A 13,060-nucleotide genomic window follows, 5' to 3' on the forward strand; every position below is an offset into this window, starting at 1 on the left:
GTCCTCCCTCCCAAACTACCTGAAATCTAATTAATTTGTACATGTTTGCTTGTTTTCTTTATGATTATTCTGCATGTACTTATTACTATGTTTTATTCTGCATGTACTTATTACTATGTTTTATAATGTTATATATTTGTTTCCTCTATTATATAAGTAAGCTCCTTGAAAAAAAAGGTATTGCTTCATTTTATGTATTTTGTGTCCCCAGTGACTACCCCAATGCCTGGCACTTACATATAAATCCATATTAAATAACTGGTCTCCCCAAATAAAAAGGTCTTTGAGGACAGTTGCTGAAGCACAGTAAGAGAATGATATTCTTGTATTCGATCTTTTCTAACAAAAATAGCAAAACAAAATAGTAAAACCTTAACTGATAGTAAGTAAAGAAGATAATTTATAACCAATTACTGTACAAACTGTTAATTCAATAAACATACAGTTTTATTCCATTCCCATTTCAATTAAAGGAGGACGTTAAAAAGAAATGTTTTATTTTGTACATCAATGACCAAAATACAATTATCAAATTTTTAAAATGCTGAAAGTCATTATCCAAAGGATTTAACCATTTTGTTTCTACTCCCTTCTATTATTACAAATAGCACTTTCATAACTTACAAAGAATGGCCAATTCAATGTCCCTTTAACCTTGAACTATACTCTAACATCCCCATAATTTGATATTTTACAGATAATGATATGGAAGAGATGTATTTTTAACTACCATTCCTTCTTCTGAATTAATGTAAAAAACAAATCAATAATACACAAGAGTTCCAAGGCTCTGCAAGATATTTTCTAGAGAAATAGAGAGCAAAGGTTTCAGAACACTGAGAAGTCGAAGAATAATCTTCCATGTCCATATCCTATTGTAATTGGAGCACTGTTTTTTTCTTCCAATTGTTTTCCTTTTCCTTAAAAAATAAAAAAGCAGGCAAAAAATAAATTTGTGGCCTTAGAATTCATTAAAGCATTCTCTACAGGATTTGTATACTTTGAAATGTTTTAACTATTTGTAAAAAGTCCTGTTTCTACATATTCACCTACTACCAGTAAGATATTATCGTCAACCATTTTTAAATCTCCACTATCTAGAAGCTATTACTGTGAATTCAGGAGACTTCCAATCTCATTATATTAGAAATTTTTTAAGAATACTTTAAATAAGTGGGTCACTAACTAGACATTAGAAATCTTTTGTTATGTAGATAATACCACTCAATATTTGTTATGACAGAAGCTGATCTATATCAAGACTTAAGCATTCTAGAATCTAGTTTTAAATTCCAACTTTCTCTGTCCAATTATTTGAGGCACAAATTTATATTAATTTACTGTACCCAAGCTGACTAATTATGTAACAAATTCCTATAACTACAAGTAGTTATATAAGCTCAAAAGGAAGACTGTAGTTTAAGATATTACTCTTTGACCAAAAACAGAAAATGGGTAAAATTATGTTGTTATGAATGTCATCAGCATTATTTTTAAGCCATCTTTTGTATAACTGAGGCTTTTGTACAATAAACATACTTTCCAAGTATTATATCAAATTCTTAAATATCAAATGCCTTTATAAATGCAACAATATAACAACAACCTCTCCTTTAATTTATCATTCCAATAAACCTAGTTTCTGCTTTATAAAGAGTACATATTTATAATGCTTACCTGCCAGGGATGCCTGAATAAGGTAGATGTTTTGTTTGACTTCGCTAATAGCCTGAACATTCTGTAGTTCTTTGCTCTTCTTTAACTAAGGTAAGAAATACAAGATAGGATCACAACTTGGAATAATAATCTCATTAAGATATAGTATTCATTACATAGTGGCCAAATTTTATGATTAAGTCACAACCAAAGCCAACTGGGAACACTTATTTAAACTACTGTTAAATACTAATTCAGACATTTCTAATGTGGAGAAACAGCAATACTATTGCACTCAGAGCTTACTCCCCAAGGTTCCTCAATCAGTTTAGTTCAGATTGCTTGAACATTTGTTCTGGTACATAATGTTATTTAACTGATCCATGTGGCTAGCCTTTGGCTCCCAAATCAAGCTGTAATGCTACTGACAGTAACTTTCATACTTATGATGCAGCTAGAACTTTATATACCCCCTGATATTTGGCTTTAAAAGCTTAAAACTGCACTAAGATTTTGGAAACAGCCTGTAGCCTAGGTATTCACTAAAAAATTGGTAAAAAAAAAAAATCTATGTTGAATGAGTGGTTGAGCTGTTAAAAATTACTCTTCCTAACAAGTACAGTCTCAATGGATTTCTACATTTTTTAATTACTATCACCCTTATAAATCTCAGTACTTCAGAAATCATTTTGTCACACAATTAGCACTTTATTAATTACTGCCTTCTTCTCTAATTATATGCTGCATATGATATAAATGGGGACTTTTTCCTCATTTCTTGTGAATCTGCTGGAGCATCTAAGCAAAACATAAACACTCAATGAATCCTCAATTCATGGAATGAATGACATACAAATATCAGATGACCTCTTTATGTTACTCCTTACAAATAAAGGCTAGAAAGTGAAATATATCTTTTCCCTGGGAGAAGCCTTTCTAAACAACATGAACAACTCAGGGAATTTCTGCAGCTATTATTTTCCAATATAGATACAGCTTAATAAACTTTGAATAATTCTTTGAAAACACACCATTTACACAAAACATTATAAGTTGTGGTTAATACCATAAGAGCAATATTAAACATGGGTAATTGGTCAAACATTGTTACAAAAATATTTCAAGGAATTAAAACATAAATAGGATATTAAGTATTAATAATGTTCATAAGATAATGTTATATAGGGTACACCTGAAGTTACTTTATTCAAATACTCCCACCTGTTCATTATAAATTAGCTTGATGTTTTTGTTTGATCTCATCTACTCTCTTCATGGCATCAACTGCAAGAAAAAAAAAATTAAAAGATATTTACAAAACTTTGCCATAAGGATATGCTTTCAACTCCTATAATTCAATTGCACCTGTCAACATAAATTTTTTAAAAAACATTGAAATTGAAATAATGAATTCAAACATTACTATTGCAAGAAAAATGAGGTCAGTATGGAAGTATGCTAACACATTATATATTCTTGATTAATTATTCCTCCTTATCTCATCCTTTCATAAGTACCACTTCTCTATAACTTTTTAAGAATCTCAAAGGCTCTTCAGATTTTATCTTAAAGAAGTATTATAACAAGGAGATGACGCATTGTAGCTACATAGTATGTGAAGGTCTAAGGAAGGGTAAAGAATTTATTTTACCAACTAATATGGGAATAATGGATAAAAAGTTCTATTTATCTCTACAACAGAATGTGCACTGCTTTGCTTAAACTTACTTCTCAATGGCACCTGTGTGAGGTAAAAATACCTTCATCCTGAGGCACTAACTTCATAGCTAATGGCCTGGTGTCTCCTGGCCTCAACATGAGGTCAGCATGCAACATTGCTGTGGATGAAGGAGCTAGTGGGGTTTATAAGGCAGAGCACAGGAAGGAGATCTTTTTACTTCCACAATTAAAAAGACTGGCTCCCTGGCTTGGTGCTTGGAGAGTGGCAATCAGCATAGAAGGGACCATGCTGGGCTGATATCTGAGATCTGACCCTACCTTAAATTGGTAAGGTGGAAATCTCTCTCCCTCTCTATCTCTCATTTTATTAGTAAATACTTATGACTCTGGCGAGACACCTTTTTATGTGTTACACACCATGAATGCTATTTAATGACACTATTCAAAAAAAAATGCAAGCTATAAAGCATGTAAATTCAAAACTGGAGCTACTGTCCCCAAGAAGCAGTAAGAAAATACTGCAAGGACCAACACTGATACAGAAACCTTGCAATCAAATTTATGGGGTTCAATAAAAAGTGTGCTGGGCTAGTTTACTTCAGAAGCTCCAAATTCTTGGGCCAGCTCTTTGCATGATTGCAGGCAAGTCACCAAACCTCAATGAACCACAATGTTCTCTTCTGAAAAACGAGTGGAAAAACTAGCTTTAAGAATATAGAATATAGGTGTATCACCGCTTAGAAGTACAGGTAAAAATAAAAAAGCATTAACAAAAGAGAAGAATTCAAACTGCTATATGAATCCTACATAATCCAAGATTCAAAGGAAGAAAGGAAAAGCCCTGCTATGACAATGAACCAGAACTCAAACTACTTCAAACACATTTAACACTTGATGCTGAAAATAAGTACTTTCAAATATTGCTGCATGTTTGGTCAAAGAATACTATCTGGAACTGTGACAAGCACACCCCTCTCCTGAAACATGACATCCAAAATATTTGCAAAACATGCTTCAGATTTCTACATCATTTGGAAGTCATCAAAGAAACTGGCCTTGTTTGGAAATAAATCAAAAAGTAAATGAACATATGAATGGTTACAGAAGCTTCTATCAAGATAGACAAAGTTTTTAATTTTTTTTGAATAACAGTAACATTTGTATAGTGCTTTAACGTTTGCAAAGAACTTTTAAGAAATCATTTTATTTGATCCTCATAATCACCCTGGGACACAGATGCTTTATTATTCCCATTTTAGAGATGAGGAGAGTAAGGCAAATAAGGTGGTGATTTGCCCAGTCACAAAGTTAATGTGTCTGAGGCTATATTTGAACTCAGGTGTTCCTGACTCCAAGATCAGTAAACTATCCACTGGACCATCTAGTTGCTTTAAAATATTTGATGGAGATAAAAATGAAGCAGAGAAAACTGCTGACAAACAGCTCAACATATAAGAACAATCAGACCAAGTTCCTGTGGCTAAAGTTAAAAGTCAGTGAATCTGGAATTTTTCCCTGTCTTTTTTCCCCCATCATCTCATCTTCTGTAAATGACTTTTTCAAGTAACCATTTGCCATTATAAAAGCATCAAACCTGAAAGGAAGAATTTCCTTCATTATGCAAAGATTTCCAATGTTTTTATGGGGTCCTACCTGGATTATCAAATGAAAACCTTGAAATCTTGGAAAGGGGCCCTAATAGGAAGTCCTTCCAGTTAAAGCATTTTGGAACAATTGGAAGCAGTTTAGTTTTATGACCTGTCTGAGATCAAGACCTATGAGCTGGGGACTCCTTTCTTGAATGTTACCTACTTTATTCCATAGTTCTCTCTGGTATTTAACAGTTTCATTTCTATGTTTTCAAATTCAAATGAATTATCCTGTGTAAAAAAAAAAATGCGATACAAAGTTTACCTTTAACAAAGTTAAAATAGCCCCTTTTACAAATAGTTCAAAGTACATCAAACCAGACACATTCATTTCTTATTATATAATGACCCCAGAAGAAACATTTTTATCCATTAATTCTACTATATGCGAGACACTACACTAAACTATTGTGGAAATTTAAAAAATAAGCCATACTCTCTGCCCAAAGCACTTATGGAGTAGGAGCAATAAGACATACATAACTGAAAAGAATGTAAATTAGCACTGGAAGAACAAAAAGCACAGAGAACAGGAGTTGAAGAATACTCAAAGGATATTTTTGTGTTATGGGAAAACAAAAGGTAAGAGTAACTTAAAAGGCAGCATTTGAGTCAGATCTTAAAGAACAGATAGAAAAATGAACTTGGAGGATTCATTCTAGATAGAGGGAAGGTAAACAGTAAATAGAGTAAGCATGAGTCAAGGCACAAAAGCAGGAAAGCAGCAGACATATCTTTCAAATCTGATCTTTTCAACATTTGTGCTTTCCCTCTTGAGATTATCTCAAATTTATCCAGTATATATCTTTTGTGTCATTACTTGTTTACATGCTGTCTCCCATTAGAACGTGAGCCTTTCTTTGTATCCCTAGGACTTAGCACAATGCCTGGTACATAGGAGACAACAAATGCTTATTTATTTGCTACTTTAGTTTAAGTCTAAAAAAAAAACAACACAAAAGGGGATAATGGAAGATAATTTAAGGAAGTTAGGCTGGACAAAATTGAAGGGGTCTTAAGAAGAGAAATAAGAAATTTAGATTTTTTTATGGCAGAAAGTCACGAGTCCAAATAACAGAAGCTTTTTGAATAGAAAGGTAATGAAATCAAAGCTATATTTAAGAAAATTAATTTAGCTTAATGAATTTAGAATTTAAGGTTCTATCATCACAATATCTGTAGGGAATAGTAAAATATCAATTCAAATACACGTCACTATCCTAACTTGTGCCACATAACAACATTTAATCTAAATTTCACTTGCAGATGTATAAATGACAATGCTAGGTTATATGAGACAAAACCTTGGTTTTCGTCAGGGAGCCAAGTCTTCTAGAAATCTACATGTATGTGAGACCATAGGCATTATCAATGCAGTTATTCACTAAAGTCTGTGATTTCCACAGCCCAGTTCACTATTATTTCTGGACACCTAAAAGCTAATCATCCTAGAGTGACTCTAGGATAGTTGCATGACTCATTTTTTACAAATAATATTACTATGCAGTTACTGAAATTAAAATAAAGCAAGATCACTGAAATTTTCCTAATGAAATACCAAGATTTGAGCTATTGCTTTTAGAACACTATAGGAAAAAAAAACTCAACTGGCAAATTAATAAAACTTTGTTATATTAATTATGACTTTGTAGCTTTTATTATAATCTGAGTCAATTTCTAAAGTATTACTAAAAAGGAGGTGGCATGTATTTGACAGAAGTCCTCAGCTAGTGGATAAACAAATGGTAATTGTGGGAAGGTAGATGTGTGAGATCCTAAGCTCTCTGGAGAGCAAAAACTCATTTTTGTATCTCCTACACCAACCTACAGATTGTAAGCACACAATACATATTTGGCTGAATTAATGAAAGAAATGGTAGGGTGAGAATTTCTTTAGCAAATCAACAATGGGATACTAGTAAATTGAAAATTCCTCTAGAGATGCCTATGGTCACTGAAACAGTAATGCATAACTCATAAGTTCTAATTCTCCTATATTTCATACCATGCAAATACCTTTCTCCATTTTAAGAAATTTTTTCCATTAATTTTCAGCAGAAAAATTTCTAAGGTGAGACATACAAGGTACAAATCTGAATAAAACTGTCAAGTCATACTGGAAAGCAAATCTCAAGAGAGGACATGAAATTGTTATAGACCATTAATCTCACCAGATGCCTTCAAAGTCCTAATTTTTTCTTAATAGTGTAATTACATGTTAATAATCTTCTCAACCCCTTAAAATTTAATGTAGTACCACAATTCTTAACATAAGAACACTTGGGGACATGGCCAATGGGGAAATCTGTTTTGCTTCACTAAGCATATTTGTTATGAGTTTTCTTTTGCCTTTTTAAAAAACTGTCCAATTTAAGGGAGAGGATGAAGGCTGGTTTGTGGGAGAGAAAACAAATGCCTATAAATTGGAATAAAACTAAAATTTTAAATTGCTGTCATAATAAAGTGCTTTTCCATTGTTTTCAATTAATTTTAATTTCCTAGATCCTGAAAAAATATGACATTCTTGATAAGGAACAGTCTCGACTGGAAAGGTCAATGTTAAAACAATTAAAATACTCAATTTTTCTTAAAAAATCTATAAAATACTGCAATTAATTCAATTACTAAAAGCCTGGCTGAACAAATAGAAATACTCCTTTAATTAATCAGCTACCAGAGAGGGAAAAGTATCCATTTACAGAGAACTCCCTATCATATGTATGGTGATGGCAATAAAGAGTTGCCCATAAAGTAACAAAACTGTGCCACAGAGGAATAGAACAAAGAGGTCACTTAGCATGGTGAAGGTTATGAATTGACTGAATTTTGTTCTAAGTACTGGCTCTGACATTTCCTATGTTCTTATTTCCTTAGGTGGTAAAACAACTTTTTTTCCTAAATATTGTTATTCTTAAGTCTTTAGATATATCATGTTCTACTACTTAAGTACATCTTTAAAATATTTTAAAGTTTTGTTTTAAAATGAGAACCTTTTCATTAAGTCAATTTGTCCACTTAAAGTGGGTATTTATACAGAATTTTGAGGTTTACAAAACATACATTATTCTCATTTGTGAATAGATATAGTATAGGTACCACTTTATAGAATTTAGGGAAATAAAAAGAACAACTAAAGCAAGTTCTGTTCTAATAAGTTCTCACTTCAATCACCTAAACAATCACCCTCTTAAGGAAGTTTTAAGTTGTGAAACAGGAAGATTTGTATTAACTACACTCCTATGTCTTAATTCATATAATAATTTCGGGACACAAACTCAAATTAAGAATGAATACATGGGGGGGGGGGGGGAGGACAGCTGGGTAGCTCAGTGGATTGAGAGCCAGGACTAGAGATGGGAGGTCCTAGGTTCAAATCTGGCCTCAGATACTTCCAGCTGTGTGACCCTGGGCAAGTCACTTGACCCCCATTGCCTAGCCCTTACCACTCTTCTGCCTTGGAACCCATACACAGTATTGACTCCAAGATAGAAGGTAAGGGTTTATTTAAAAAAAAAAATACATCAGAGACAGCTAGACAGGTCCATGGATACAGAGACAGACCTATAGTTGGGAAGAACTGGGTTCAAATATGGCCTCAGTCATTGCCTAGCTATGTGATCCTGAGTCCTAACCTGTCCTCCTGCCTTAGAACTAATATTGATTCTAATACAAAAGGTAACAGTTGGTTTTTTTAATTAAAAAAGCACACATTAGAACTTATATTAAGGCTTCTATGGAGAAGTCACCTTAGTTACTCTCAATGACTTGAGAACTACAATCTGACACTTTGCTATCTATAGGTAGATACCTATCTTCTGTGACTGACAGGGCCTAAATGCACACACTCTCTTGTACACCAAAAAAGAATTTAACTTTCTGTCTAGGGTTCTGCTAACAAGATTTTGTTTTTCCAGAATGTTCTCACTAACTCTTGGTTCATTTTTTCCATTTTATAAGACTAAAAATTGAAATTCACTATTTAGTACCTCAAGTACTTTGCAGGAAAGGCACTATCGCAATCCTGGAAACCCCCACACACACACACACACCAAGTAGAGTCAGCTAGGTTCTTTTTGCTTTGTTCAACAGGGGACTATCCAATATGTCACTTACTGACCTAGAAAAATTTAGCTCTAAGACTTAATATACTGAGCTCTCCATATCCCTCCAATAATTGGTGATAAATATCAGCAAGGTTCTTTACCAGCTCTGTCTAAATGGAACAGTACAAATTGCCATGGGTGGACTAAACACTTCTCCTGAAAAACATCATTTCATTCAGTATGATTCCTTCTTATCAACAATTTCCTAAAATCAATTTATCTAAAACCAAATCTTGAATTGGAAAAAATATCTACCAAACCGAATTATCCATGCCATATTTCCCTTTAATTTCATAATGGTAAGAGATGTGGATTTTTTAATGTCTAAATACAGCAGAGTACTCCTACACTCTAATTTGATGGCTTTTCTTTTTTCTATTAAGTCCTACAGAATTACAGTATTTAACTGAGAATTACAGATTATCTAGAAAACCAATAAATGAAGTCATTTGATGATCAACTTTATCACATACAGCTAAAATTAAAATCAAATTTTTGAAAAATATCCATACTATTTCAAGTTCACTGTACTCACTGCTATAAGTTCTGTCTTTCAAAAGACTTTAATTCATTTGAGCTTTCAAGGATTGCTCTTCTTTTTAAAGTTTTTATGGCATTTAGATTTTTAAAATCTGAAAACTTGAAGAAAAAATAAAAACAAAACCAAATAAGTTAACATTAAGGCTTCTCCTGAAACACAATGTTACTGTGCCAAGTCAAAAGCATGATAAACTGAGCAACAACTACCATGCTGTATTTCCTGTCATCTGCTTCATTTTAAAATCAATCAGGGACTACATATAATACTTGACTCTCAAAAAAAATACCAGGAAATAACCCACTGAAAAGCTAGAAGTATGGCCTTAAGATGTACTAACTCATTTTTGCAAATTCTCCAAATTAGTCACCTGGAATGAGAAAGATTTTAAGTAAAGTCAGCAAGGTCAAATCAACCTTTATTCTCAAGAACCTTTGTGTACTTCAAATGCTTTTAAGAGGAAGAAAAAAAAATGAAATGCTAGACTAGTTGATTATTTTTCTTGAAGACTTTTTAATAAAGATTCATGTTTAAGATGAAAACTCACTTGAGTATATATCATCTTAACAAAAATCTGAAAATATATTTACATTTTAAATTACCTATTCACAAATATGATTAGAAATAAAATTCTTTATTGGTCTGCTAATAATCTCATTAATATTTCAATATCTGAACATAGAAACAACAGCAGAAAAAAACTTTTTTAAAACTTTTATCTTCTGTTTTACAATCGATATTTTTGGTTTTGGAGCAGAAGAGCAATAAAGGCTAGGTAACTGGAATTAAGTGATTTGCCCAAGGTCACAATGGTAGGAAGTATCTGAGGCTAGAAGTTGGCTCTCTATCTACTGTACCACCTACCTGACCCAGAAATTTTTTAAGTATACTTAATTGTGTTTTGCAAATAAATAAAAGTTGAATTTTTTTATTGTACAATACTGAGGATGACTCATAATAGGTTAGTGGGCAAACAACTAGTTAAGGAATTGTGTGAACTGCTGAATTTGAAAGTATCTAGGAGATACATGAATAGATAATCTCAACAATCACATCTCTTAAAGCAGTAATACAAAACTTTCTAAACTGTGAACTTAAAAGCAAAGACTATATAATCCTTGTGAGTCCTATGAAAACAGCAAGTATATCAGATTTTCATTCTGCAGAAAGGATATAAAATATCAAAACAGAAAATCTGTCTCATTTCCTATAAAATCAATAAACATTTACTGGCCCTACTAAGTGCTAGGCATCATGCTAAGTACTAGGAGTACAAAAAGAGGCAAAAGACAGTCCCCACACTCAAGGAGTTTACAATCTAATAGTGGAGACAACATGCAAATAAATATACAGTAAGCTAAAGAGAGGATAAATAGTAAATGATTAGTATTAGAATTAGGACTGATGGAAGGCTTCCAGTAAAAAGATGGGCTTTTATCTGGGGCTTAAAAGTTAGATAATTCATTGAGCAGGGGAGCTGGACTAGGATCACTCAAGAGGGGTTCAGGAAGCCTTTTTTGCCCTTGAAACTGCCCTAACCCAACCGTGACTGTGAATCATTTCGAAAATACTCCCATGTGTGTTCTCTTCTGAACTCCTCTTTCCCTTACCACTCCCTAACTCTACAAGCTCCTGTGGCCTTTTTTTGTTTTCTGGGAGGAAAATAAGTTGGAAAAAGTATTCTAGACATGTCCTATGCTGAAAAAAATGAGTATGTTGTTCGTGAATCCAGTGTGTCAGAAGTAAGGCATAAGGAGACAGGAAAGGTAGGCGGGAGCTAGGTTATGAAGAGCTTTGAAGGCCAAACAGAGTTGGGTTTTTTAATGTACTTGAAGCAATAGGGAGCCAGTGGAGTTTCCCGAGTTCATATTAATCGGACCTGAACTTTGGAAAAATCACTTCTGTGGCTAAATGGAGGATGGAGAGATGACTTTATATCACAGATTCTTAACCTTTTTTTCATAGATCCCTTCTTATAATAATGTTGCTAAATTGTTGAAGGAAATGATAAATTAAAAGATAGGAGCTACCGAAATAAAGCTGCATTTTTTAGTTCAAGGACCCTCCGAAATTTACCTATGGATCTCGTATTAATATAAACATGTTTATGGGCATCTAGGTAGAGCAATAGATAAGAGTGCCGGGCCTGACGTCAGGAAAACTCACCCAGAATTGAGCACAGCCACGATATGGGATTCCAGGACCTGACCACAGATGTTCTAAAGCAATCTACAGACTACCGGACCTCACACAAGGCGGGTGTCCCAAAATATCGGAAAGCACACAAAACACTACGGCAAGCAAGCGGGGTCAAGTGTGTCGTGGGAGGTTGAGGGAAGCTCTGAGGAGCCAGGGGCGCGCGCCAGACCCGACAGGTGATCATTCCGGCGAGTACGCGTTTAACACCTCCTCTAACCCCTCACCTGCAGTCTGCAGCCTTACCTTACACTAGCTGCGGACAGACATCATGCCGTGCCCCGGGTACACCGTCCCGGAACAGAAATAACATTTCTCGAAGCACATCTTGAAGTCGAACCGCCATCTTTTCAGGAAATCAGGGTTCATGAGAGGAAGTGACGATAAGGTTTCCGGAAATACGTTTCTTCTCTCATGGTTTCTAGTACAGTGCGGCAGAAGCAAGACACAGCCCTCTGGCGCCACCTTGTAGGCATTTCTGAGAGCAACAATTGAGAATTTACTGTGCTGTGCCCCCTGGCGGGAACCACGGAAAGTTCAAAGGGCTTGGAAAATCCATGAATGGTTGTTCAATCTTGTACAATTCTTCATGACCCCACATGAGATTTTCTTGGCAAAAATACTGGAGTGGTTTGCCGGTTCCTTCTCCAGCCCGTATTCCAGACGCAGAAACTGAGGCAAAGAGAGTAAAGTGACTTGCCCAGGCTCACAAAGCTAGTGTCTGAGGCTAGATTTGAACTCAGGAAGACCTTACTCAGGCCCACTACATCACCTAACTGCCTCCCAGAATACTAGGGATAATAGACCTAGAGCAGAAAGAGACCTCAGAGTTCATCTAATTCAATACCAAAATTTTAGAAGTGAAGAAATTGCATGAAGAAGTTATTGAATCACAGTGGGAAAGGGTAATAGGGTATTCCCTCTCTTCTACCTCCCCTTCCCAGGGAACCTTCCCATATGATAAATAACATTTTTGTGACAAAAAAGAAAAAAATTAGCAAAATTGATGGATGCATCAAAAATAGCACATGAACTTCACACCTCTAAAAGGAATGAAAGTATCTTCTTCTATCTCTTTGAAAGCATACTTGTTCTTTGTAATGTTGCAACATCTACTTTTGGTCTATGTGTGTAGACATTCTGTTTATACTGCTGTAGTCATATATATATATGATTTTCTTGGCTGTGCTTCACTCTGCATCAGTTTATATAGATCTTTCCTTATTTCTCTATATCTG

General features: G+C 34.2%; 1 long non-coding RNA gene across 1 annotated transcript; it reads right to left on the reverse strand.

Annotated features, from left to right (window-relative positions):
• Nucleotides 1-425: 425 nt before the first annotated feature.
• On the reverse strand, nt 426-12,213 carry LOC103102314 (uncharacterized). The gene is made up of 4 exons (XR_460845.3): nt 12,069-12,213; nt 2,878-2,940; nt 1,678-1,762; nt 426-920 (listed from the first exon to the last, which is right to left on the reverse strand). It is a non-coding gene; the product is annotated as an uncharacterized LOC103102314 (long non-coding RNA).
• Nucleotides 12,214-13,060: the final 847 nt, after the last annotated feature.

The sequence above is a fragment of the Monodelphis domestica genome, chromosome 1 (assembly GCF_027887165.1).
Source record: "Monodelphis domestica isolate mMonDom1 chromosome 1, mMonDom1.pri, whole genome shotgun sequence".
In the NCBI taxonomy this organism is placed as follows: domain Eukaryota; kingdom Metazoa; phylum Chordata; class Mammalia; order Didelphimorphia; family Didelphidae; genus Monodelphis; species Monodelphis domestica.